The 24,468-nt window shown below is 51.2% G+C and overlaps 1 protein-coding gene and 2 long non-coding RNA genes across 5 annotated transcripts in view; 2 read left to right on the top strand and 1 right to left on the bottom strand.

The window, feature by feature from the left end:
* LOC102930774 (class I histocompatibility antigen, F10 alpha chain) overlaps positions 1-24,468 on the top strand; it is a 1,343,638-nt gene that overhangs the window by 1,171,574 nt on the left and 147,596 nt on the right. The gene's annotated exons all lie outside the window — the stretch shown is intronic.
* The window catches only part of LOC119566052, a 302,951-nt gene that overhangs the window by 176,232 nt on the left and 102,251 nt on the right, over positions 1-24,468 (bottom strand). The gene's annotated exons all lie outside the window — the stretch shown is intronic.
* LOC119566053 lies at positions 9,129-20,165 on the top strand. Of its 3 annotated transcripts, XR_006290587.1 has the most exons (4): positions 11,932-12,095; positions 12,818-12,867; positions 18,639-18,780; positions 19,822-20,165. It is a non-coding gene; the product is annotated as an uncharacterized LOC119566053 (long non-coding RNA). The 3 variants fall into 3 exon arrangements; XR_005225034.1 differs by lacking the exons at positions 11,932-12,095; positions 12,818-12,867 and adding an exon at positions 9,129-9,187; XR_005225033.1 differs by lacking the exon at positions 12,818-12,867.

The following is a 24,468-nucleotide window of genomic DNA, read 5'->3' on the forward strand; positions in this document are numbered from 1 at the left end:
CCCTACGCTGTGGATATGAAAGCTCCTTCTCAGCTCCTTTTACTTTCCTGCTTTCCAGTTACTGTAAATGAACCATTAAAACAATTCTTGTTTCTTCCACATTCATGTCCTAGTTCCAGTTGTTGGGGGCAGAGTCATGGGATGTGTTTGTGACACTCTATACCTTGGGGGAGCATCTTATGCTTACAAGAAGCACACGGGATCTTTTCAGGGGAAAAGGCAATACGCCGCATTTATTGAAAATACAACTGTAAGCATACGCATTTCATCATACACACACACACCCACCCACACCCCCCCACACACGTCCTGCAGATGGTTTTACAGTTACCAGTTTGCTGTAGCTCTTGTCAATCTAATGGCCAGTTAGATTGAACACAAGCGAGGAGCTGGGCTCTGTCGGTCGCGATCCCATGCTCCGAGGCTTTGCAGGATGGAACCCAGAGTCTGATGGCAAAACACCCCAGCTTTGGACTTGTAAATTCCCACTTTCATTGATGGATTTTGCAATGTCATTCTGTAATCGTTAGTCCTTAAATGGGGTTAGTCTCCGGGTTTTCCGCTGTTATCATTTGGTGGTTTTGTTGGCTTCCCATCCTTAGCTCTTCTTTGTCGTGCATTCAGGGTGCCTGCCTCGCCGCTGAGGTCATCAATGCTGCTAACATGTTTAGCGTCGGATAAAAGGGATGTTTTCTGATTGTCTCCTGCTGTTTCCAAGTCTCTCACGTCTTCTTGACCATCTGGACATTTGTGAGGCCTTTTCACAGACATCAGAATCTGGCTGATGCACCTTTACCAATGGCCCACGAGGCCGTTCCTTCCTGCTCTCAGGAAGGGTGGCTGGCAGAACATGGTCAAATCCTATCCTACATCAATCCATTTAATACATGATTATCCCTTCTCTTTCATTATGCAAAATGCAAACATCAAATCCTCCTCCTCTAGGTGCCCTGTAACCCCCATATTCCTCATCTTGTCTTGAATTGTGATATTACACGTAAACCAGGCCATGCAAGGGATCAGGGGAAAGGTGAGGAGCTGCCAAAAGTTACGCTTCTCTCTGTCTAGATCTGTGTCTCCTCAATGCCTATGAAATGGCAAGAATTGTTCGGTGTTCACTGAAACATGTTGTAAGTTGTGGAATCAGCCCCAAATGAGCTTCCCCAGAGGTACCAGCAAGGAAGGTCAGCAACCCCCGGGTGGGGTGTGAAACAACCCATCAACAGCCATTGCCCAGCAAGGAAGCTCCCATTCAATGATTCCCCTGCCTGAGGCCACAGCAAGGGAATTGCTGCACTGTGCCGGGAGATTGAGCAATGCCCCGCCCCCACCCCAGACATGCCTGGACTGGGGCTTCCCAAGCACACGGGCTGAGGGTGCAAAAACCAAACCCAAACCCGGGGCCCACGCTTGGCCTTTCTCCTTCCCCCACCCACACTGCCAGCAAGAAGGACACTGAAGACTTGAGACTGCAACTGAGGGGACGGGCCCGGACACACAACACGTCGCATGTCACACACACAAAACGTCGAATGTCGCACCCACAACTCCTCGCACGTCGCGCGCACACAGCACGTCGCACGTCACACACACAGAACATATCGCACGTCGCGCACACAGCACGTCACACGTCACACACACAAACATGTCTCACACACACAAAACACGCCACACAACCCGTCTCACAGACACAAAACACTACACACACCACGTCACACAAAACACATCATATGACACCACACACACACTACACACACACTTAACACGACACACAACACACACACAACACGACACACAACAGATCACACAACACACCACACAGACACACACGCAGAGAACATGTCGCATGTCGCACCTCACACACAAAGATTGCACGTCGCACACAACACGCCGCACGACGCATGTCGTTCACCGCACATCGCAATTTGCATGCACACAAAGCATGTCACATGTGTCACACGTCGCACTCACGCACACAACACATCTCACGTCACACGTCGCACGTCACACAGACAACACGTCGCACGTTCCACGTCACACACACAAAGCGCCGTGCATCGCACAGAATATGTTGTTCGTCGCATGTCACATGTCGCACGCCCACATAGCACATCGCACATCGCAAGTCAAACACACAGCACGTCGCGTTTCGCATATCTCACACACACAACACGTCATACACACACAGCATGACACACAACACTTGTGTGTGTGAGACGTGTTTGTGTGTGTGTGATGTGTTGTGCATGTATTGTCTGTCATCTAGAGTGTTGTATTCAGTGTGTGTGGGATGTGGTGTGTGTGTGTGTCTGTGTGTTGTGTGTGGGATATGTTGTGTGTAATGTTGTGTGTTTGTGTTGTGTTGTGTGCCGTTTGTGTGGTGTGTGTCGCACGCACAGAGACAACACGCCTCACATCGCACGCCGCACCCCACATGCCGCACACAGAACACGTTGCACGTCACACACACAAAAGTCGCCCATCAGACACAACACGTCGCACATGGACACACAACATGTCTCACGTCACACATACATGTCGCACACTGCACTTCATACACACAAAAAGTCATACCTAGCACACACAACATGCCACGCATTGCACACACATGCACGCACGTCGCACTCACAGCACGTCGCACGCTCACACAGCACATCACACACAGTAGATTGCGCGTCACACATCTCACACACACAATGGCACAGAACACACAGCACAACACACAACACGTGTGTGTGTGTGACATGTTTGTATGTGTTGTGTGTGTGCTGTGTGTCGTCCAGAGTGTTGTGTTCAGTGTGTGTGTGATGTGTTGTGTTTCGTGTTGTCTATGTGGTGTGTTGTGTGTGTGGTGTTGTGTGTCGTGTTGTGTGTGTCATCTAGAGTGTTGTGTGACGTGTTGTGTGTCATGTTGTGTGTGTGTCTGTGTGGTGAGTGATGTGTTGTGTGTCATGCTGTGTATCATGAGACGTGTTGTGTGTGAAGTGGTGTGTGTCGCACGCACAGAAACAACACATCACACTCCGCACGCTGCACGCCGGGCACACAATATGTCGCACATCACTCGACACACGTCGGACATGCACACACAACACGTCGCACATCACACATCACACACACACAACACGTTGCAATCATACACACAAAACGTTGAACGCGGCACACACACCTCGCACGTAACGTAACTCACAGCACGTCGCACGTCACACACATGTCCCACGTGTGTCACATGCACACACAGAGCATGTGGTATGTCACACACACAACCTGTCACGTGTAGCACGCACACACAACACGTCGCACATAACACACACATCATGTGTTGCACATCACAGACACAAAACATTGCACGTCGCACACGCACACACAACACATCACATGTCGAATGATGCACATATCACATAGCACGGACACACACAACACTTTACGTGTCGCACGCACGCACAGCATGTCGCACATCACACTCACAAACACGTCTCACACACAACACGACCACGTCACACAGACACAAAACACTACACACATGTCACACACACAACACACAATACATCACACAGACAGACACAAACACGACACACAATGTCACACACACACACACCACACAGACAGACACAAACACGACACACAACATCACACACACACAACACTATACAAAACACGTCGCACACACACCACGTCACATGTCACCACAAACACAATCCGCACAACACTCTAGATGACACACAACACATCAAACACACACACAACCCATCAGACACACATATCACAATGCACACAACACAACACACACAACAACTCACACACACAAACACACACAAGATGACACACACAGAAACACATAGCACGCACACACACAACACATCGCACGCACACACAGCTCGTTGCACGTTGCACAGACAACGCATCGCATGTTGCGTTGCACGTCACGCATCACACACACATGTCGCACAAGCACACACACAACGCGACACACAACACGTCACATACACAGCACGACACACACAACATGAAACACAACATGTCGCACACACATGAAACACAATATATCACACAGACACAACACAACACGTCACACAAACACAACACAACACGTCACATGTCACACACACAGACACAAACACACACAACATGACACACAGTATGTCACACACACACACATCACGTCACACACAACACGTCACATGACATCACAAACACCTGAACACACACACACACTCAAAACGTTGTACAACACGACACACAACATGTCACACACACAACATGACACACAACCCATCACACAGACAGACATGAACACACATAACATAACACACAACACGTCACGCACATAACACTACACAAAACACGTTTGGAAGGGGGATGGACGTCATTCTTGCGACAAGGCACCTGCTATGGCCAAAAACACTTTAGCCCTGTGCGCCCTTCCTGACAAGTCTTATGTCCCAAATACTTTGGGTCTTCCGGGATAAGTCCCCGAATAATCAAGGATCTTGACCAAAAAGGTCGTCACGTCTGAAAAGGAAGAAAGATTGTCGTTGTGGAGACCATGAAACAAGCCCTGCAACTTTTGGACACGTATCCCGACAGTCCACAGGGTGCACGTCAAGGAACGTTCAAAGCGAGACGGGCGTTCTTTTTGGGGAGACGAACCCCCATTGCGCTGACCAGGAGAAGGGGGAAGTGGGAGCCTGCAGTGCCATCTAGCGGCCAAAGGAGAAATCGCCGGCTTCTGGACCTGTGTGCGCCCTTGGTTCGGTTCACATGCAAAGCTGTGTCAACGCCAGGTTGGGAAAACGGGGTTCTGCTGCACGACATCATCCTCTGGAATGACTCAACCCGATAGGACACCTCCTACGATACACTGCTACGAGTGATGTTCTCAAACAGGTCCCCACAGCTCCCCAGCCTCCCCCAACCGGGAGGCAGGTGTGAGAGGATTGTTGTCCCCAACTGACAGAGGGAGAAACAAAGGCTGAGAAAGGTGAAGGGCCTTGTCTTCCATCACACAACCTGTCGGGATAGAGTTGGGAACAGGACCCGGGTGTCCTGACTTTCAAACGTACCATCAGTCTGGAGTTTCACACACTGAATGATCAGAATAAAGGGACCTGCAATGAGCTACAGACCAACAACCATTCACACTGATTCTTCAGCGAGTGTTTTAGAAGCACGAGAACACCAGCGAGAACCAGGAACGGCTCAGAGACAATCAGCAGCGAGAAGGAGAACAATTCACCAACCAGATGATTGGTTCTGGCTTATTTGCTGGGCCTTAAACGAGAACAACAAAGTCCTGAGTCTCCTCCCTGCCACGAGACCCCCTGCTCAGCCAATCAGCGTGGGGACTCTGGCGGTGGGCTGAGGGTTCCCCGGATGGCCCAGGGATGGCTCAGGTCACCGGTGAGGATCACTCTCAGAGCACGCTTCCTGTCCCATCTCTTTGGGAGGCCTCCCACCATGAGGGCTACAGAGCAGCCCCCTCCTCGCCAGTGGAGGGAGGGAAGCAGGAAAAGGGAAACCAAAAAAGTCAAACCCCAAGGACTCGAAGGGACAAAGGCCTAGCTGGGGGAAAATTGTCCCACCTTAACCTCCTGTTTTCCGTGCTGAGAATTTGGCCAGCACCTGGCGGATCAGGCTGCCTCGGTACCGAACCTCTCTGGGGCTCTTACCTTCTCTACAGGGACGTCTGTCTTCTCGCTCAATGAGCAGTGGGAAAGGAGAAAACTCCAGAGAGGCTCCACCTCGCGCTCACATACGAGACCCTGAATTCTCTCTCAGTCCTCAAGGAGACACCTCAAGAAGGAGACTCCCTGCAGCAAAGCCCCGGGGGTCTCTGAGATCCCCCTGCCCTGCAGCCTGTCCTCCCTGGCCGTTGTCGTGGACTCTCTGTGAGGTCACCGCCTCCCAACCTCCTTTCACCAATCAGCTGAGTGCTGCAAAAGGCCCTTGGGATGTCACTGCCACCCCCACCCCTGCCCTGCAGGGCTCATGTCCTGCCCCGAGCCGGCTCCTCTGCATGTTTGAGCTGCTCCCCCTGGGTAACCCCCACACACTCAGTAGTCGTGCAAGGGTTCACGCAGGCCACACGTGGAACCATCAGAGGATGCTCAATGTGCCGCACTCGGTTTTGCAGAGATTTGGAGACTTGAAGGCCAGAAGAGACTGTTAGATCATCTCATCTGGCCCCCCTACACATCACAGGCCTCCTGTATGGCGCAGTAGCGAGTTTTGGACCAAAGCAGACTCAAGAAAGGCATCTCATCAAGGGATGGAGGAAGCACCACTTCCCTTGATAGCCTGGAGGAAATTGATGCTGTGGGGGACAGAGAATTGACCCCAAGGCCACACTTGTGAGTCTGTATCATAACACACATGCATAACAGCACTGCGCGAAGTATGTACACATCACCTTAACTTTGATGTTTCCTAACGTTTAAAGGCCTGGTCTCTAGGGTGTTCTTTGTGCTTATAGATCTATTTTGGGGAGAGATGCAATCATTTAGTTCAGAGTGGGAGCCGTGTTAGTCTGTATCAGCAAAAAACAAAAACAAAACGAGGAGTAGTTCTGGCACCTTAGAGACTAACAAATGTATTTGGGCACATTTGATGGTGTGGCTGATGTGATTAGGTCCTAGGATGGTGTCCCTAGACTAGATATGTGGACAGAGATGGCAATGGGTTTGTTGCAAGGATAGGTTCCTGGGTTAGTGTTTTTGTTGTGTGGTTGCTGGTGAGTATTTGCTTCAGGTTGGGGGGCTGTCTGTAAGCGAGGACTGGCCTGTCTCCCAAGATCTGTGAGACTGAGGGATCGTCCTTCAGAATAGATTGTAGATCCTTGATCGTGCCCTGGAGATCTTTTAGTTGGGGGCTGAAGCTGATGGCTGGTGGCGTTCTGTTCCTTTCTTTGTTGGGCCTGTCCTGGAGTAGGTGACCTCTGGGTATTCTTCCTTTCAGCAGGTGGGGATTGTAGTTTGAAGAATTCTTGATAGAGATCCTGGAGATGTTTGTCACTGTCTGAGGGATTGGAGCAAATGCGGTTGTATCTTAGAGCTTGGCTGAAGACAACGGATCGTGTGATGTGGTCTGGATGAAAGCTGGAGGCATGTAGGTAAGCATAGCGGTCCAGGATAGGGTGGTGTTTATGTGACCATCGCTTATTAGCACTGTAGTGTCCAGGAAGTGGGTGTCGTGTGTGGCCTCTCCTTCTGCCCCTCCACCGCCACCAACATGATACAGTTCTGCGGTGACCTGGAATGCGACTTTCCACCTCTCTGACAGAAGGAATATTTCCAACACACCTCTGAACAACACACTAATCCACAGAGACCTTCCGTCCAACATGACAAAAAGAAGGATTCTGCCTGAAGGTCGAAACAGCAGACTGGACTTCAACTCGAGTGCTTCAGCCGACAAGCACGGGCTGAAGTGGTCGAAAAGCAGCATCACTTGGTCCATAACCTCAGCCGTGCAGAACACAACACCATCCACAGCCTCAGGAACAACTCTGACATCAGAATCAAAAAGGCTGACAAAGGAGGTGCTGTCGTCTTCATGAATAGGTTGGAATATGAACAAGAGGCTGCTCGGCAGCTCTCCAACGCCACATTCTCCAGCCCATTCCCCTCTGATCCCACTCAGGGTGACCAAGAGAAACTGCACCATCTGCTCAAGAAACTCCCTGAAAAAGCACAAGAACAAATCTGCACAGACACGCCCCTGGAACTCCGACCAGAGGTCTTCTATCTGCTATCAAGATCCATAAACCTGGAAATCCTGGACGCCCCATCATCTCAGGCATCTCTGGCTAGGGGTGCTGGTCGCATAGGGCCTGAGGAGAGAGTCGACATAGCCAGATACTCCTGCTGTCATGATGCCAATGCCTGAGAGGATTTCATCGCAGTCTCAGGCTCCAGTGCTCTGCTCTATTTTCCCAGCCCTGTGCAGGGGGTTGTTTCCAGTTTCAGAAATGGGGCAATGTTCACATACTCCCAATGGGTCTGTGCATAAAGCCAGGGGCAGGCAAATTTTGGTCTGATGCCGGATCGGGTTTCAGAAATTGTACGGGACAGTTAGGAGAGGCTGTGCCTCCTCAAACAACAAGGCATGGCCCCGCCCCGGCCCCATCCGACCCCCGCTTCTCACCCCCTGACGGCCGCCCCGGGCCTCCGGCCCCATCCAACTCCTCTGTTCCCTGAGGGGCCCCAGATCCCCCCCGCCCCTAACAGCCCCCCACCACCCCATCCAACCCCCCTTCTCCTTCCTGCCTGCCCCCCAGGACCCCTGCCCCCTCCAAACACCCCTTCTCTTTGTCCTCTGACCGCCCCTGGAACTCCCATCCCCGACTGTCCCCCACCGCCCCATCCCCGACTGTCCCCCACCGCCCCTCCTCTGCTTCCTGACTGTCCCCTGGACCCCCTGCCCCATCCAACCACCCCTTCTCCCTGACCGCCCCGGGACCTCCTGCCCCCAATTCAACCCGGTGTTCCCCGCCCTCTGACCGCCCCGACCCCATCCGCCCCCCAGCCCCTGACCCCCCAAACTCCCCTGCCCTCTATCCCACCCCTCCCTCGCTCCCTGCCCCCTGACCGTGCTGCCTGGAGCCCCGGGGGCTGGGGGCGGCTGCCCCAGGTCCGGCTGCCGTGCCGTGCCGCACAGAGCCCCGAGGCCGGCCGGGCTCGTAGCCCCACTGCCCGGAGCATTGGCTGGCGGCGCCGGGAGCGGAGGCTGCGGCGGGGGGAACAGCAGGGTTTCCCCAAGACCGACCAACAGCTGTGAATGGTGTGGAGGAGAAGGTGTTGGTATTTGGTTGTGTATTGGTATTATGTGTATGTGTCGAGGCTTGTGGGGGCTTTGTGCTGGGGGAGAAGCTGAGCCCTGATTCGGGGCCGGGGCTTCTCTGACTCGGGGTCCTAGGAAGGGAACCAGCCAGTCAGGCCGTGGCACAGGAGCCAGCAAACAAGGCTGTAAACAGGGGAGTCTGAGAGGGAGTTTGTCTTGTGGTGCTTGTTGGGGTTTGTTGTTGCTGTGGGGGGTGGGGTTTGGGTGTTTCCCAGGTGAACAGGATTTAGGTGGGAAGGGGATGAGAGACACAGAGGCAGCAGTGGGAGTGACTCATGTCGTGGAAGACACAATGGAGATGACTGGATGTGGAAGCTGCCGTATGTCCATGATCCTGGAGGGGTACCTGGTAAGAGTTTTGTCTGCATGAAATGCCGTCTGCTCGAGCTCATGGAGGAGAAGATCTGAGGTTTGGAGATGCAGGTGGAAAGTCTGGTTGAGTTTAGAAAGGGGTTTGAGCAGATGATGGAGCAAAGACATGAGGTGTCTGAAGGGAAAAGCTCAGACTTGCAGATGGAAGCAGGACTGAGGAACTCTGAGGAGAGACAGCTGGGTGAGGAAAGTAATCAGTGGAAGCATGTGACTAGAAGAACCAGGCAGAGGAAAAGATGGGCTAGTGAAGGAGAAATAGAGCTCAGGAATAGGTTCTGAGAGTTGGAAAATGAAGAAGAGGCTCAGCAGGTAGTCACTGAAGGTGGAGGGGCAAGGAAGAAGAGAAGAGCTGCTAGTCCTATAGGAAAAGGGGAAGAGTCAATGGAGACTACACCAAATAGGAGCCCCAGGAGGATACAGGATGGGTTGAAGAGGATTACAAGGGAGAGTAGGAATGGAAAGAACTTGCAGCCGGAGGGAAGAGGGGATAGACTAGAGAATAGCATCGTAATCATGGAAAGGCAGGTCTACGTTATCGGGGACTCTTTACTGAAAAGACTAGACAGGCCTGTAACCAGAGCTGATCCAGAGAACAGAAGGGTGTGCTGTCTTCCAGGTGCTAAGATACGGGATGTAGATGTGAGGTTGAAAAGGATCCTAAAGGGAGCGGGAAAGAACCCCCTATTTATCCTTCATGTGGGAACAAATGATACGGCTAGATTCTCGCTGGAAAGGATTAAGGGAGACTGTGCTAGGCTGGGGAAGACGCTTAAGGAAATCGAGGCTCAGGTGATCTGTAGTGGGATTTTGCCTGTGACAAAGAACGTGAGCGAGGCCAAACAGCAAAAATGAAGATGTTTGTACACTAATGCGAGGAGCCTAGGTAACAAAATGGAGGAACTAGAGCTACTGGTGCAGGAAGTGAAACCAGATATTCTAGGGATAACAGAAACAGGGTGGAATAGTCGTCATGACTGGACTACGGGTATTGAAGGGTATGTGCTGTTTAGGAAAGACCGAAATAAAGGTAAAGGTGGTGGAGTAGCATTGTCTATCAATGAGGAGGTAGAATGTAAAGAAATCAGCGACGGAATGGATAAGACAGAGTCCGTCTGAGCAAAAATGACATTGGGGAAGAAAACTACTCGAGCCTCCCCTGGGATAGTGCTTGGAGTGTGCTAGAGACCGCCGGGATCTAATGTGGATATGGATCGAGTCCTCTTTAATGTTTTTAATGAAGTAAACACTAATGGAAACTGCGTGATCATGGGAGACGTTAACCTCCCAGATCTAGACTGGAGGACGAGTGCTAGTAATAATAATCGGGCTCAGATGTTCCTAGATGCTGTTAGATGGATTCCTTCATCAAGTAGTTGCTGAACTGACAAGAGGGGGTGCCATTCTAGATTTGGCTTTGGTGAAAAGTGAGGACCTCCTAGAAGAAATGGTTGTAGGGGACAATCTTGGTTCGAGCGATCATGAGCTAATTCAGTTCAAACTGAACAGAAGGATCAACAAAAAATAAATCTGCAACTAGGGTTTTTGATTTCAAAAGGGCTGACTTTGAAAAATGAAGGAAATGAGTTAGGCAAGTGGATTGGACTGAAGAACTTTAGGGATCTAAAGGCAGAGGAGGCCTGGGATTACTTTAAATCAAAGCTGCAGAAGCTATCAGAAGCCTGCATCCCAAGAAAGGGTGGAAAATTCATAGGCAGGAGTTGTAGACCAAGCTGGATGAGCAAGCATCTCGGAGAGGTGATTAAGAAAAAGGAGAAAGCATACAGGGAGTGGAAGATGGGAGGGATCAGCAAGGAAAGCTACCTTCTTGAGGTCAGAACATGAAGGGATAAAGTGAGAAGGACCTTGCAAAGAGAATTAAAACCAATCATAAAAGGTTCTATAGCCATGTCAATAAGAAGAAAACCAAGAAAGAAGAAGTGGGACCGCTAAGCACTGAGGATGGAGTGGAGGTCAAGGATAATCTAGGCATGTCCCAATATCGAAACAAATACTTTGCCTCAGTCTTTAATAAGGCTAATGAGGATCTTAGGGATAATGGTAGCATGACAAATGGGAAGGAGGAGATGGAGGTAGATATTACCATATCTGAGGTAGAAGCGAAACTCGAACAGCTTAATGGGTCTAAATCAGGGGGCCCCGATAATCTTCATCCAAGAATATTAAAGGAACCGGCACATGAAATTGCAAGCCCATTAGCAAGAATTTGTAATGAATCTGTCAACTCAGGGGTTGTACCGTTTGATTGGAGAATTGCGAACATAGTTGCTATTTTTAAGAAAGGGGGGGAAAAAAGTGATCCTGGTAACTATAGGCCTGTTAGTTAGACATCTGTAGTATGCAAGGTCTTGGAAAAAATTTTGAAGGAGAAAGTAGTTAAGGACATTGAGGTCAATGGTAAATGGGACAAAATACAAGATGGTTTTACAAAAGGTAGATCATGCCAAACCAACCTGATCTCCTTCTTTGAGAAAGTAACAGATTTTTTAGACAAAGGAAATGCAGTGGATCTAATTGACCAAGATTTCAGGAAGGTGTTTGATACGGTGCCACATGGGGAATTATTAGTTAAACTGGCAAAGCTGGGGATCAATATGAAAATTGAAAGATGGATAGGGAAATGGTTAACAGGGAGATTATAGCGGGTCCTGCTGAAAGGTGAACTGTCAGGCTGGAGGGAGGTTACCAGTGGAGTTCCTCAGGGATCAATCTTTGGGACCAATCTTATTTCATCTCCCTCCCTCAGCTCAGTGATGGCCTGAATTGCCCCTTCTCCCGGCAGAGCCAGAGGATTGGAAGCAGCAACATCAAACCCCTGTGTGGCTCGCAGGAATGAACACAAACACGCCCTTGTAGCTGGACAGATGGTTAGTTTTACCCCTGGGATACTACAAGGCTAAAGAGAAAGGTGGTGGCCCCACATCTAAGGAATGAAACACAACACAGTCACGATCGTTCTGCCCGTCCTTGCCCCTTTATACTTCTACTGTCTCGCTCCCACCACCGTCGCCCTCTGTGGGTTCAGTGAGAGTGCCACCCTCAGTGCTTCCTACACACACAGACTCACACACACATCTTGCAAGGAAAACCTCACCAAGGAGCCACATGCACCTGTGGCTTCCCTGCACCCCTGCTCTCCAGAATCCAATCCCAAGGAAAGCTTGTCGGGCCCAGAGCTGGCAGGGCGTCCGGTGCTGGAGTATTGAAACTACCGTGACGGCACTCAGAGGAAAGATGCTGAGAGAGTGCAAGTTAAGAATTGGCCGGTCAGGTTTCCAGTCCCCTCACGGGTCATTCCCTCACTCGAGCAAAGGGGCACATCTCAATTCTCAGCTGGCTCAGTCGAGCTGCATCGTTCTTGTTTCCACTCAGTCAGGTTTGAGGCCTCTTTCGCATCCTGTCTTTGAGAAGACAGCCAGAAACTACTCTCTGAAATAGCAAATGCAGGAGGACGTGTTATCGCTCCTGCCCCAACACAGACAGACAAAGAGAGAAATGTTCTCGCTTTGAGGGTGGGATTCCCTGCCCTTGGCCAAAGACGAGCACCTCTATTTGACCTTTATCGCTCCTTCCGCTTTTCTTTCAACAGGGAGCCCGAGAGCTCAGGTGCTGGAGCGCTGCGTTTGTCAGTGAAGCTCGGTGAGCTCCAATGTCACTCGGCTCTTCTACCAGCAAGTCAAAACACAGGAAGGATTTCCTCCTTTGACAATACTGGGGTTGTCTGAGGGTCTGTCCACACTGCACACTGAGCCTGTCTCTATGTGGCCTGGGCTTGCTGACTTGTGTTGCCAAGCCGGTGTTTGAGCATCCAGACTGCAGGGGAAACTCAGGCCTCACACTGTGTCTATCTGTCAAGGTTCCTTCCCCACTCTGAACGCTAGGGTACAGATGTGGGGACCTGCATGAAAACCTCCTCAGCTTACTTTTACCAGCTTAGGTTAAAACTTCCCCAAGGTACAAACTATTTTACCTTTTGCCCTTGGACTTTCGCTGTTACCACCAAAAGTCTAACCGGGTTAGACCCCCAAAAATCCTCACCAAAACATTGCACCCCCGTTCCTGGGGAAGGTTTGGTAAAAATCCTCGCCAATTTGCATAGGTGACCACAGACCCAGACCCTTGGATCTTAAGAACAACAAAAAAGCATTCAGTTTCTTAAAAGTAAAAAGAATCACTTCTGTAAACTCAGGATGGTAAATACCTTACAGGTTAATTAGATTCAAAACGTCGAGAATCCCTCTAGGCAAAACCTTAAGTTACAAAAAGACACAAAAACAGGAATATCCATTCCATTCAGCACAGCTTATTTTCTCACCCATTTAAAGGAATCAGAATCTAACGCACATCTAGCTAGATTACTTACTAAGTTCTAAGACGCCATTCCTATTCTGTCCCCAGCAAAAGCATCACACAGACAGATCCCGACCCTTTGTTTCTCCCTCCCCCCCAGCTTTTGAAAGTATCTTGTTTCCTCATTGGTCATTTTGGTCAGGTGCCAGCGAGGTTACCCTAGCTTCTTAACCCTTTACAGGTGAGAGGGTTTTTCCTCTGGCCAGGAGGGATTTCAAGGTGGTTAGCTTTCCGTTTCTATTTATGACTCTATCCTACCGCAGTAAGTCGTCCTAAGTTACACAGCTCCCGCTGCGTGAATAACAGAGCTGGATTTGACATCGCTTCGGTCGACTTACTGCTGTGTCTACACTGGGCTGGGTCGATGGGAGCCGCTCTTCGGTCGACTTCCCTTCCTCCTGCCGTTCCCGGCGCAGTCCCAACGGCGACCGGAGAGCGCTCTGCTGTCAATTTCGTGGGTCTTCACTCGACCCCCATGACATCAACCCCCAGTGGATCCACCGCAGCAAACAGAGCCTCTCAACCGTGCTGCCCCATCTACACTGCACGACTTAGACCCGAGTAGGAAATTCAGCTCCTGTGGGGTATGTCACCCTCATCCGCTGAAGATGCTCCCCAAGTCTCCAGGGATTCCTGCCCTAACTGCTCTCCAGCCGGTTTGTGTCCATACGCTCCCCGCGGGGAGGCTGTGAGTGGCTTGGTTACAAGCGCTGGTTGCTCAGGCCTGGCAGGGAAGGGAAGCTCCGGGCAGCACTGACAGTCTGGAGATCCCTCCGGGGAAGCACAGGCGGTGGGTGGAACAGGCGGGGAGGCGAAGCTGCGGGGTCCTGCGGACGCCCTGAAACCAGCTCAAAGACCCCCGGGGGTCACGCTGCCCTGCACGCTGTTGCAGTAATGTTTGTACAAGGTGTGACGCTGAAAGAGCAGCTTGTGTCAGAGTGTGTTCAGGCCAACGGATGTGTGTGTTAGTAGAGATCAAAGCGACTGTTCAATGTGCAACTGTATTGGGTGTTTAAACCTCCTGAAAACTCGTGGAATGTTGTTTGCTCTGTTTTCACGTCTCTGTGTCCTGTTACGCTGGAATAGCAAAGAGTTGCCTTGTGTAGACCCCTGTCACTAAATAACCCCTCAGAGGAGAATGAAGGTGTGTGGAATGCAAGTGAAGAAAAGGTTCATTTCCAAAGAAGGGGTGGTAAGAAGCAGGATTCCTGGGCTGGGGGCAGGAGGGTGTGGTTTGCACTGTTGTTGCCCAGGGTGGGAATGGGGAACTGGGCTCTGGCTTAAAGTGGTGTCGGGCTTCGAGGGGCTGGGTTCAGAGCTGGAGGTTCGGGTTGGGGTGAGGGTTGGGCTCCAGTTTTGGTTCAGGGGTTTCGAGTTGGGGGGCAGGTTATGGGGTCAGGGTTCCAGTTGGGTTCCGGGTAGGGGGTGGGGTTGAGATTTGGGGGGAGGGTTTGGCCAGCAGCAGCATAGAAGTGCGGGTGGCAATGGGGTGCCAGCCAATAGTGGTAAGTCGGGGGTCTTTTAGGTCGTTTTAGTGTCAGTAGCACCCTAGGGAGGGGGTAGGGTCATGTTTACGACAGGGGGCTAAAATGTTGGGGAAGGGGGTGGCAAGTTGAGCCATCCCACTTCGCACTTCCCACACGGACACGCACAATACGTCCAACGCGCGGACGCACACATGTCACACACACACGATGACACAAACGGCACACAACACGACACACAAAATTAACACACGACACAGACACACACACACCATGACATGGAAAGCATCACACACAAAACATCACACACATGACCCACAACATGTCACACACACACCCACTCAACACAACACGACCCACAACATGTCACACTCAGCACAACACGACGCACACACGTCACACACACACGATGACACAAACGGCACACAACACGACACACAAAATTAACACACGACACAGACACACACACACCATGACATGGAAAGCATCACACACAACTGGACACATTACTCCAGATGAGGCCTCACCAGTGTCGAATAGAGGGGAACGATCACGTCCCTCGATCTGCTCGCTATGCCCCTACTTATACATCCCAAAATGCCATTGGCCTTCTTGGCAACAAGGGCACACTGCTGACTCATATCCAGCTTCTCGTCCACTGTCACCCCTAGGTCCTTTTCCGCAGAACTGCTGCCTAGCCATTCGGTCCCTAGTCTGTAGCGGTGCATTGGATTCTTCCATCCTAAGTGTAGGACTCTGCACTTATCCTTATTGAACCTCATCAGATTTCTTTTGGCCCAAACCTCCAATTTGTCTAGGTCCTTCTGTATCCTATCCCTCCCCTCCAGCATATCTACCACTCCTCCCAGTTTAGTATCATCCGCAAATTTGCTGAGAGTGCAATCCACACCATCCTCCAGATCATTTATGAAGATATTGAACAAAACCGGCCCCAGGACCGACCCCTGGGGCACTCCACTGGACACCGGCTGCCAACTAGACATGGAGCCATTGATCACTACCCGTTGAGCCCGACAATCTAGCCAGCTTTCTACCCACCTTATAGTGCATTCATCCAGCCCATACTTCCTTAACTTGCTGACAAGAATACTGTGGGAGACCATGTCAAAAGCTTTGCTAAAGTCAAGAAACAATACATCCACTGCTTTCCCTTCATCCACAGAACCAGTAATCTCATCATAAAAGGCGATTAGATTAGTCAGGCATGACCTTCCCTTGGTGAATCCATGCTGACTGTTCCTGATCACTTTCCTCTCATGTAAGTGCTTCAGGATTGATTCTTTGAGGACCTGCTCCATGATTTTTCCAGGGACTGAGGTGAGGCTGACTGGCCTGTAGTTCCCAGGATCCTCCTTCTTCCCTTTTTTAAAGATGGGCACTACATTAGCCTTTTTCCAGTCATCCGGGTCTTCCCCCGTTCGCCACGAGTTTTCAAAGATAATGGCCAAGGGCTCTGCAATCACAGCCGCCAATTCCTTCAGCACTCTCGGATGCAACTCGTCCGGCCCCATGGACTTGTGCACGTCCAGCTTTTCTAAATAGTCCCTAACCACCTCTAACTCCACACAGGGCTGGCCATCTCTTCCCCATTTTGTGATGCCCAGCGCAGCAGTCTGGGAGCTGACCTTGTTAGTGAAAACAGAGGCAAAAAAAGCATTGAGTACATTAGCTTTTTCCACATCCTCTGTCACTAGGTTGCCTCCCTCATGCAGTAAGGGGCCCACACTTTCCTTGGCTTTCTTCTTGTTTCCAACATACCTGAAGAAACCCTTCTTGTTACTCTTGACATCTCTTGCTAGCTGCAGCTCCAGGTGCGATTTGGCCCTCCTGATATCTTTCCTACATGCCCGAGCAATATTTTTATACTCTTCCCTGGTCATACGTCCAACCTTCCACTTCTTGTAAGCTTCTTTTTTATGTTTAAGATCCGCTAGGATTTCACCGTTAAGCCAAGCTGGTCGCCTGCCATATTTACTATTCTTTCGACTCATCGGGATGGTTTGTCCCTGTAACCTCAACAGGGATTCCTTGAAATACAGCCAGCTCTCCTGGACTCCCTTCCCCTTCATGTTAGTCCCCCAGGGGATCCTGGCCATCTGTTCCCTGAGGGAGTCGAAGTCTGCTTTCCTGAAGTCCAGGGTCCGTATCCTGCTGCTTACCTTTCTTCCCTGCGTCAGGATCCTGAACTCAACCAACTCATGGTCACTGCCTCCCAGATTCCCATCCACTTTTGCTTCCCCCACTAATTCTACCCGGTTTGTGAGCAGCAGGTCAAGAAAAGCGCCCCCCCCTAGTTGGCTCCCCTAGCACTTGCACCAGGAAATTGTCCCCTACGCTTTCCAAAAACTTCCTGGATTGTCTATGCACCGCTGTATTGCTCTCCCAGCAGATATCAGGAAAATTAAAGTCACCCATGAGAATCAGGGCATGCGATCTAGTAGCTTCCGTGAGCTGCCAGAAGAAAGCCTCATCCACCTCATCCCCCTGGTCCGGTGGTCTATAGCAGACTCCCACCACTACATCACTCTTGTTGCACACACTTCTAAACTTAATCCAGAGACACTCAGGTTTTTCCACAGTTTCGTACCGGAGCTCTGAGCAGTCATACTGCTCCCTTACATACAGTGCTACTCCCCCACCTTTTCTGCCCTGCCTGTCCTTCCTGAACAGTTTATAACCATCCATGACTGTACTCCAGTCATGTGAGTTATCCCACCAAGTCTCTGTTATTCCAATCACGTCATAGTTCCTTGACATCACCAGGACCTCCAGTTCTCCCTGCTTGTTTCCAAGACTTTGTGCATTTGTATATAAGCACTTGAGATAACCTGTTGATCGTCCCTCATTCCCAGTATGAGGCAGGAGCCCTCCCCTCACAGACATTCCTGCCTGTGTTTCCTCCCGGTATCCCGCTTTTCTACTTACCTCAGGGCTTTGGTCTCCTTCCCCCGGTGAACCTAGTTTAAAGCCCTCCTCACTAGGTTAGCCAGCCTGCTGGCAAAGATGCTCTTCCCTCTCTTCGTAAGATGGAGCCCGTCTCTGCCTAGCACTCCTCCTTCATGGAACACCATCCCATGGTCAAAGAATCCATGATGTCGCACACACGCTGACACAAACACACATGCCGACACACAACGTCTCTCACATGCCGACACACACACATGCCGACACACACTCACGCCGACACATGACATCTCTCACACACGACATCTCACACACCCACGACACGACATACGACACGTCACACGACACAAGACGGCAGACGACACGACACCGAAATCACACACAACACCGATACACGACACACACACAAGACGGCAGAGGACACGACACCGAAATCACAACCCTCGAGACGACCCCCAGCGGGTGCGAGAGCGGAGCGGGGACGGGCGGGGTGAACTCGGTCTCTGGGCGGCGCGTGGGGCCGGTGTGGACGGGAGGGAAGAGGGCGGCAGGGCCGAGGGCGAGATGTGGGAGAGGCAAACAGAGGAGCCTACGAGACGTTGCCGACTGAGATGGTCACTTACTTGTTTTTTCACCTTGTGCTGGGTTTAGTACCAAGGAAAAAGAAGTCAAGCCTCAGAGTCTCCTGCCCTCATGCGACGGAAAGTGAGTGAGAGCAGCGAGCCTGTGACCGTTGGTGATGCCAGGCAAGAGGCCTCCATCTGGGAGCCGAGCAATCGCCAGTCTCGGTGAGGTAAGTGTCTGGTTTGGTGAGGACTCTGCTCACGCCCCACCTAAGTCCAGGTAGGGAAGCCCCGTAAATTAGGGTTCGGTTTGTAAGAAAAGGTTTCTGATCAGCTGTGGTTACGAGGGAGAAAAGGTCCCATTTTCAGAGGCTGCTCGTTTCTCTGGTCAGGAACGGTATCTCCTCCGCAGCAGAAGGTTGGATCCAAGAGGATGACTCCAGGTGGTGAGTGGCTTGCCCTGCTCTCATGTTTCTCTGTCTTGTCTCATGTGTTCGCCAACTCTCTCTCTCTCTCTTCTCTCCTCTTCTCTCCTCTTCTCTCCTCGTGCCGTGTCCCTTCACAGGACATGGGTAGGTGTGCATTCCCACAGGTGAGGTCTCGGGAGACATGGAGAAGTCGGACCTGAGGAAAATCATGCCGGGCAGTGGGTGCGAGCGTGGAGCGGTGACTGTCGGGGTTAACTCTGTCTTGGTTCATCGCGTGGGGCTGATGCGCGGATGAAGGCAAGATTTCCAGCACCAATGGAGCATTGTATAATGATAGCCTACACGATGTGGCCCACTGAGATGGTAACTTCTTTGTTTTTCCTCCTTGGTCTGGGTTTAGTACAAACAGTTGACTCCCCTCATCAGATGGAAAGCGAGCGAGAGAGGTGAGCCTGCGAGCACTGTTGATGCAGCCAGGAGTTGTCCGGTTGGCAGCGGAGCAGTTGCGAATGTCAGTGAGATAAGTGTCTGGTTTGGTTAAGGCTTTGCTCACGGCCCGCCTGGCTCCAGGTAGGGACTCCCCATCAGCTGGGGCTGGGTTTGTAAGAAAAGGTTCCTGACCAGCTGTGGTTAGGAGAGAGGCAAGGTCCCCATTTTCAGGGGCTGCTCATTTCTCTGGCCAGGAACGGTGTCTCCTTCGCAGGAGAAGGTGGCATCTAGGAGAATGACTCCAGCTGGTGAGTTGCTTGCCTTCCTCCCATATTTTTCTCTCTTCTCTTGTGTGTTGGCCAACTTTCTCAGTCTCTCTCTCCTCTGCTCTCCTGGTGCCGCCTCCCTTTGTAGGACACGGGTAGGTGTGCGTTCCCACAGGTGAGGTCTCGGGAGCCATGGAAAAGTCGGAGCGGACGAAAATCATGCAGGGCAGTAGAAAGGCTGCTGAAAGTACCTGAAGAGACAAAGGAAATGAGAAGGGGGAAGTCCAGACTAAGACAGGAGTCTAGTCTGTAAAGAGAAACAACGGGAAGTCTAAGCTACAGAAACTCTTCAAGATGCCAAAAGACATTTAGGATGGGAAATTACTTCTTGAATCCAGTCTCTTTAAGATCTTAGGCTTAGTATGCGTGTGTATTTGTATTTGCTTAGTAATCTGCCTTCTTCTGTTTGCTATCCCTTATAATCACTGAAAATCTACCTTTTCTAGTGAAACTATTTTTTGTTTATTATTATTATTATTATTAAACCCTGCCATTGTGGACTTCGTTCGTGTGCCTCAGCCTAGACTCGAACTGTGCGGGACCAATCGGGTATAATTCGTAACAGTGGCCACCCACTGTCACTGTTGCTCCGTGAGGGAAATGGTTTGTGCAGTACCCTGAGGGGCCACCCGGGGTCACTGTTGCTCCATGAGGAAATGGTTTGTGCATGACCTGAATTGGCCACACACATCACTGTTGCTCCGGGGGGAGGAATTGTTTGTGTGTTACTCCTGAGTGGCCACGTTGTGTCACTCTTCCTCCATGCTTTGTGCGTTACCCTGTGTGGCCACCCAAGACAACACACACATCACACACAAAACATCACACACGCAAAACATGACAGACGACACTGACACACACACACACACAACACGACACCGACACACAGAGAGAGAACACGTCACACATACAGAAACACGTCTCTCACACACACACAACACAGGACACCGACACACAAACAACATGACACGACACACAAAACAGCACACAACACGACACACAAAAATCACACAGAACACACGACACCGACACATACACACACACGAGACGAGGCACAAAACGGTAGAAAACGTGACACAGAAATCACACACGACACCGACACCCACACACAATATGACACACAACACCTCACATGACACACAAAACGGCACACGTGACACACACACACAGCACGATGCACAAAACATCGCACAGAACACATGACACCGACACATACACACACACGAGACGAGACACAAAACGGCAGACAACGTGACACAGAAATCACACACGACACCGACACACACACACACACACGAGACGAGGCACAAAACGGCAGACAACGTGACAAAGAAATCACACACAACACCGACACACACACACACACACACACAAGATGACTCATAAAAAGGCAGAAAACGTGACACAGAAATCACACACGACACCGACACACACACACACACACGAGATGACACACAAAACGGCAGACAACATGACACAGAAATCACATGACACCGACACCCACACACAATACGACACACAACACCTCACATGACACACAAAACGGCACACGTGACACACACACACAACACGATGCACAAAACATCGCACACAAAATATCACACACCCACACACAACACGACACACACACAGACAACACGACACACGACACCTACACACGACACACAAAACAGCACACGACATGAGACACAAAAATCTCACACAACACATGACACCGACACACACAACATGCACACAAAACGGCACACAACACGGCACACACCGTCACATGCACACAACACGGCATACAACAGGGCACACACACACTCAACGTGGCCCACAACACGCACACATAAACACGTCTCACACACACAAAACGACACACAAGTCACACACACAACACATCACACGACACACACAACGCGTCACACAGCAGAAGGTTTCATCGAGGAGGAGGATGTCCCGGAGTCCCCGGGCGATGCTCTGGAACTGCTCCCCAGGAAGCCAGGCAGGACTCTGGGGAAGTCTCCTCTCGGGGAGCAGCCTGTCTGCAGGACACACAGCTCCCCCGGCTCCACCTTCCTGGCTCTGACCTCGGAGCCTTCAGCCTCCTCTGCCCCTCCCTGCGCTTCCCACAGCCAGTCCGCCCAGGCGGGGTCCTGGGGGAGCCAGAGGGTCCTGCCCCCCAACTCCGCAGTCAGACGGGACTCTCAGCCAGCCAGGAAAACAGAGCTTTATTAGACGACAGGGACATGGTCTAACACAGAGCTTGAAGGTGCAGAGAACAGGACCCCTCAGCCGGGTCCATTTTGGGGGGCAGTGAGCCAGACAACCCCGCCTGCCCTTCACTCCATGTCTCCAGCCAGCCCCCAACTGAAACTCCCCCCAGCCCCTCCTCCTCTGGGCTTTGTCCCTCTCCCCGGCCAGGAGGGCACCGGATTCCTTTGTTCTCCAACCCTTTAGCTCTCACCTTGCAGGGGGGAAGGGCCCAGGGCATCAGGTGCCAGGAAAGAGGGTGTCGGCCATTCTCTGTGTCCAGACCCCTGCACACACCTGCCCTCCAGAGCTCTGCAACGATCATACACCCTTACCCCACCACCTAGATCCTTAAGAACTGCCTAGGGGAAACTGAGGCACCCCCACACGATTCAGAGGAAACACGAAGTCCCGCTTCATCACAGATGACTCCAGGAGGTGACTTGCTTGCTATCCTACCATGTTTTTCTCTGTCTCTCCTCTAGTATGTTGGCCATCACACACACTCTGTCTCTGTCTCTGTCTCTGTCTCTCTCTCTGTCCTTGCCTTTCCCTGTGCTGTCTCCCTTCACAGGACACGGGCAGGCACGCTAGGTGTGCATCCCCACACGCTATGTCTCGGAAGCCAAGAAGCAGTAGGAGGGGACGAAAATCATGCAGGGCAGTGGGTGCGAGAGTGGAGCGGTGACTGTCGGTGTTAACTCCGTCTCTGTGCGTCGGGTGGGGCCGATGTGGATGGGATGAAAGAGTGAGGCAGGGCTGAGGGCAAGATTTCCAGCACCCATCGAGCTTTGTGGAGTGATGGCTCATGCTTGGCTTTTGCAGCTGCTTTCGCAGAGGAATTGTGCAGGAGCCCCAGCCGGAGGAGAATATGGCAGGAGTTGACCTGTGTGTGTCCGTCTGCCGACAGTGGCCAGGGCCAGGTGCCCCAGAGGGAATGAACAGACAGGAATCATGCCGGGATCCGTCCCTTGTCGCTCCATCCCCAGCTTCTGACAAACAGAGTTTAGGGACACCATCCCTGCCCATCCTGGCTAATCCCCATCGATGGAGTCTTGTTGTGTGTGTTTGTGTATGTGTGACGTGTGTAGCGTTTTCTGTCTGTGTGACATGGTGTGTGTCATGTGCGTGTGTGAGACATGTTTGTTCGTGTGACGTGCGACGTGCTGTGCGTGCGTGCGAAGCGCAACGTTTTGTGTGTGTGAAGTGCGATGTGCTGTGTGTATGACGTCTGATTGAGTCTTGTGTTCAGTGTGTCAGTGTGTTGAGTTTTGTGCCGTTTTGTGTGTCATGTTGAGTGTGTGTTGTGTGGTTGTGGTGTCATGAGACATGTTGTGTGTATGTCGTGTGTGTCGCACACACAGAGACAAGACATCGCACACCGCACGCACAATACGTCGTGTGTAGCACGTTGCACACATGTCGCACGCACACACACAGCACATTGCACATCACACGCACAACATACAAAACACATACATACAAAACATTGCACGTCGCATGAACACACACAACACGTCGCCTGTCGCACAATGCACATCGCACATAGCACGTCAAACATCGCACTCACAACACGTCGCATGTCGAACTTCATACACACAGCACATCACACTTCACACACACAAAACCTTGCGCGTCGCACACACGCACAGCACGTTGCACGTCGCACTCACAAACATGTCTCACACACGCACAACATGACACACACCATGTCACACAGACAGAAAACACTACACACATCACACATACACAAACACACACAACACAACACACAACATGTCACATACACAGCACAACACACAAAAAAGCACACAACACAAGCACACAACCTGACACACAACACATCACAGACACCCACACAGACACCCACACAACACGTCACACACACTCAACACATCACACAAAACGTCACACAAACACAGACAAGACGACACACAACATGACACACACACACACACTACATCACACAAAACACATAACATGACACCACACACACAACACCATACACACACTGAACACGACACACAAAACGGACCACAACACAACACACACACCGTCACACACAACACATCACACATACACACCACACCACAAACACACACACAGCACGTCACACACACACAACACTACACAAAACACGTCTCACACAGCCACACCCACACACCATGTCACGTCACCACAAACACACAACCAAACACAACCCGTACAACACTCTAGACGACACACAACACACACACACAACACACAACCCGTCACACACACACACAACCCGTCACACACACACACAACATGACACACGTGTCACACATACACCACCACACGTCACATGACACCACAAACACACCACACACAAACACAACACGTCACACACACAGAAATACACAACACGACACAGAACACGTCACACAGATAGACACAAACACATACAACATGACACACGACACACAACACATACAACATGACACACGACACATCACACAGATAGACACAAAACACATCC

Source organism: Chelonia mydas, chromosome 4 (genome assembly GCF_015237465.2).
Source record: "Chelonia mydas isolate rCheMyd1 chromosome 4, rCheMyd1.pri.v2, whole genome shotgun sequence".
NCBI classification, from domain to species: Eukaryota; Metazoa; Chordata; order Testudines; family Cheloniidae; genus Chelonia; species Chelonia mydas.